The sequence below is a fragment of the Aegilops tauschii genome, chromosome 5 (genome assembly GCF_002575655.3).
Source record: "Aegilops tauschii subsp. strangulata cultivar AL8/78 chromosome 5, Aet v6.0, whole genome shotgun sequence".
Taxonomy (NCBI): Eukaryota; Viridiplantae; Streptophyta; class Magnoliopsida; order Poales; family Poaceae; genus Aegilops; species Aegilops tauschii.
The window spans coordinates 566,531,900-566,536,620 of NC_053039.3; the positions used below are offsets into that span (position 1 = coordinate 566,531,900).

General features: G+C 52.4%; 1 non-coding gene across 1 annotated transcript; it reads right to left on the reverse strand.

The window, feature by feature from the left end:
• Positions 1-4,164: 4,164 nt before the first annotated feature.
• Positions 4,165-4,303, reverse strand: LOC120965700 (small nucleolar RNA Z247). Its single transcript, XR_005758728.1, has one exon. It is a non-coding gene; the product is annotated as a small nucleolar RNA Z247 (small nucleolar RNA).
• Positions 4,304-4,721: the final 418 nt, after the last annotated feature.

The window sequence follows — 4,721 nt, forward strand, 5'->3', positions numbered from 1 at the left end:
GCAAGTAACGTACTGATTGACAAAGGGAATTGTATACGGGATTGCTTGAATCCTCGACATCGTGGTTCATCCGATGAGATCACCGTGGAACGTGTGGGAGCCAACATGGGTATCCAGATCCCGCTGTTGGTTATTGGCTAGAGAGGTGTCTCAGTCATGTCTGCATGATTCCCGAACCCGTAGGGTCTACACACTTAAGGTTCGATGACACTAGGGTTATAAGGAAGGTTTGTATGTGATTACCGAATGTTGTTCGGAGTCCCGGATGAGATCTCGGACGTCATGAGGAGTTCCGGATTGGTCCGGAGGTGAAGATTTATATATGGGAAGTCATCATAAGGTCACCAGAAATATTCGGGGGTATACCGGTATTGTACCGGGACCACCGGAGGGGTTCCGGGGGTCCACCGGGAGGGTCCACCTGCCCCGGAGGGCCTTATGGGCTGTAGGTGGAAGGGAACCAGCCCCTAAGTGGGCTAGGCGCCATCCCCCCTAGGGCCCATGCGCCTAGGGTTGGGGGAACCCTAAGGGGGGCGCCCCCCTTGCTTGGGGGGCAAGCCCCCTGCCAATCCTACTCTATTAGTATCCGTAGGCAGCATAGGGGTTCGGTAGAGCAACTCATTTACACGTGTGCCAATGCTTTTCCCCCTTGGCCGCCGCCCCCCTCTAGATCTCATCTAGAGGGGCCGGCCCCCTTCCCCCTATAAATAGAGGGGTGGAGGGAGGGCTGCAGGACCACATCCAAGGCGCAGCCCCTCCCCTCCCCAACACCTCTCCTCCTCCGCGTGAGCTTGGCGAAGCCCTGCCAGAGAACTGCCACTCCACCACCACCACGCCGTCGTGTTGCTGTTGGAGCCTTCTTCCTCAACCTCTCCCTCCTCCTTGCTGGATCAAGGCGCGGGAGACGTCACCGGGCTGCACGTGTGTTGAACGCGGAGGCACCGTTGTTCGTTGTTTGGATCGGATTCTGCCGCGATCTGAATCGCTACGTGTATGACTCCTCCAACTGCGTTCTTGCAACGCTTCCGCATCGCGATCTTCAAAGGTATGAAGATGCACTCCCCTCTCGTTGCTAGTAAACTCCATAGATTGATCTTGGTGATGCGTAGAATTTTTTTAATTTCTGCAACGATCCCCAACAGCAAACCCAAGTTCTTGAAGCTTTGAACTCAACTAAGAATACCATGCTCTAGGAGCTTGCTTTAGTCCATACAAAGCCTTGTCAAGCTTGCATATGTGGAGAGGTTTTTGTCTGTTTTCCGACCCAGGAGGTTGTTTCATGAACACTTTCTCTTCCAGAACACCATGAAGGAACACATTCTGTACATCTAGCTGGCGTAGACTCCATCCTCTGGATACAGCAATAGACAAAACAAGACGAATAGTAGCAGCCTTTACAACAGGACTAAACTTATCCTCATAGTCTAAACCGTACCTTTGCTTGAAACCTTTTGCAACTAGTCTAGCCTTATAACGGTCTTTGGTGCCATCAGATTTCTTTTTAATTCTGAAGACCCATTTACAATCTATCACATTTTTACCTTTACCTTGACGTACTGGAACTAAGTGCCAGGTTTTGTTTTTGTGAAGCGCCATGTACTCATCTTTCATAGCCTTCTGCCACTTTGGATCGCCTAAGGCTTCTGCAACAGTGTGTGGTATATCTGGTTCATGTGAGACACAAGCAAGTCCAAATTTTGCTAAAGATTTGTAATTTTTGGGTTGAGTTACTCCCCTCTGAAGCCGAGTGCGGGGTGGCGAAGAGGCGTGCACAGAAGATCCAGCGCCAGGAGCAGCCGCAGGCCTGCTGGGTGAGGACGCGTAGGCCGGATCTTCTGTGGCCGGCGCGCGTGACGCAGAAGGGGAAAGCGCCGCAGAAGATCCCACATCGGTGGCAGGCTCATGATTGGCCAATGATGGAGCCGCCGGGGCAGGATCTGCGGCATGATCCGCATGCGAGTTTGCGCCCTCATCCTGTCGTGACGGGCATCGCATGTAGCAGCGAGTGTCGGCGCCGAACCAACCGGGCGCGGGGCCAGGCACGGGCGGTTGGAGGGGACGCCGCGTGGCGCTGGCGGGTTGGCGCGGAGCGGTCGCCTGGCGGTCCACCGAGCCGCTGTTGTCGTGAGGCGGCGCGGGGCTCGGGGCGGATCGGCCTGATGCGGTCGGCGCTGATCCCGCGTGGGATAGCGTGGCCGACTGGCGCAGGGTGGATCCCGAGGAGGATGCACCCGGATCCCGAGGAGAATCTGCTCCGGTGCTGTTGCTGTTTTGTCCAGGGAGCATAAAATGACGATTTTGGCTGATTTCTTCACCATTTTCTGCACAGTTTTTTTTCTGTTGCATCACAAGACTCAAGACCATCATTAGTAAGAGGATTAGACAACAATTGATCATCAGTGTTTAAAGCATCCCCATTGTCATGACCGGTGAGGTGCGAAGGTAGAAGAAGAATCTCCTTTTGGAGAAGGGCTCCGGCTTTTGGGTGAAGTTGTGCAAAAGGGAAAATAGTTTCATCGAACACAACGTCACGGGAGATATAGACACGTCCAATGGATACATCAAGACACTTCACACCCTTATGTTGTGGACTATAACCCAAGAAAACACATTGTTTTGACCGAAACATGAGTTTACGATTGTTGTATGGCCGAAGATTTGGCCAACACGCACACCCAAACACTCGTAATGATGTGTAGTCTGGTTTTGTGTGAAGGAGACGTTCTACTGGAGATTCACTGTTGATGACCCTACTAGGAAACATGTTTATGAGGTGGACTGCGGTGAGAAAAGCCTCATCCCAGAATTTCAGGGGCATGGATGCAGCAGCGAGCAAGGCCAAACTGACCTCAACTATATGCCTATGCTTGTGCTCGGCTGATCCGTTTTGCTGGTGAGCATGGGGTCATGACACATGGTGTGATATGACGATTTGTTGAAAAAAGGAGTTGAGATTTCTGTACTCCCCTCCCCAATCAGACTGGAGAGCTAGGATTTTGCAATCAAACTTTCTTTCTACTAATGCTTGAAAGTTGTGGAAAACTTGAAACACATCAGATTTCTTTTTGATGAGATAGATCCAGGTGTACTTGCTATAGTCATCGATAAAACGTACGTAATAGGTGTGTCTACCAACTGAAGTAGGGGCAGGACCCCAAACATCGGAAAATATGAGCTCAGGAGGTTTAGTAGAAATGCTTGTAGACACAGGGTAAGGTAACTGATGACTCTTAGCACACTGACATGAACCACAAACTGTTTCACGATCACGCTCACCAACAAACGGGAGCTTATTCGTTTTAAGCAAATGTTCGACTAAGGAAAAAGATGCATGTCCTAATCTATGATGCCAACGTGTTGAAGAGACTTTGGTGACACCATAGGCTTGTTTATTCAATCTCCTAAGCTCCGGAATCAACGGGTAAAGCCCTCGAACGCATCTACCTCGATACAGGATTTTCTTCGTGACATGATCCTTGATCAAAAAGAAAAACGGATGAAACTCAAGGAATACATGGTTGTCAATGGCAATGCGATGAACTGAAAGGAGATATTTTTGAAGCACTAGGAACATGCAAAAAATTTCTTAGACGGATATTTCTATGGGAAGTTTTAAGCACTGAATGACCAACGTGGCTAATGCTCATACCTTCTCCGTTGGCAGTGTGAACTTGGTCTTGCCCGCGATACTTCTCACGAACTGTCACCTTTTCTAGCTCGCTGGTGATGTGGTCAGTTGCGCCACTGTCCACATACCAGTTTGTGTCGATGCCGTAGGACCAATCTGCTGCGCCTGCAACCTTCTCAAATTGAGATGACTCACCGTCATCTTCATAGCGATACCAGCAATCGCGTGCGGTGTGGCCAACTTGCCGCAGGTTTGGCATCGTGGTGCGTCGGGGTTGGCGCGAGGTCTGCCACCACGGTGGCCCTTGTTGTTGTTGTTGTTGTTGTTGTTGTTGAAGGGCCACCCGCTGCCGCCGCCACCACCCCGAGAGGAGTTGCCATCGCTGCTGTTTCCGCCTGCTGGCGGCTTGACCTTGCCGCGCGGTGGTCCGCGGTAGCGTGAAGAGCCGCCGCCGCCGCTGCGGCCGCCACGAGCAACCACGTTTGCAGAAGACTTGAAACTCCCGCCCGAGGTGTTGTTGTAGAGGGCGAGGCGCTGATCAAAGTTGCTCAACTGAGCGTAGAGATCATCGAGGCTGATGGTGTCGGTGCGGGCGTCGTTGGCGGAGACGAGGGCCTGGTACTGCATGTCGAGGCCAGCGGTGATGTAGGAGACGAGCTCATCGTCATCGATGGGCTTTCCAGCGGCCGCGAGCTCATCTGCGAGTGCCCTCATGTGGGCGAAGTTGGCAGCAAAAGATTGCATCCCCTTCTGCGCCGTGGAGAGGGCAACTCGGATGTTAACGCGGGCTTGAGATTGCGACGAGAACATGTGGACAAGAGCTACCCAGAGCTTGTGCGGCGTGGCGATGGAGGTAACCTGCACGAGAACCTCTTTGGTGAGGGTATTAAGCAAGTATCCGAGTACCTGCTGCCCTTCTCTGAACCAGATTGGATGGAGAGGGTTTGGAGTCTGCTCTTCTTTCCCGTCCTTGGTGGTGAGGATCTTGGCAGGTTCCGGCATGGTGCCGTCGGCATAGCCGAAGAGGCCAACCCCCCAGCTGCGGTGTCACCTGCGCACGCCACATGACGTAGTTGGTGCGGGTGAGCTTCTC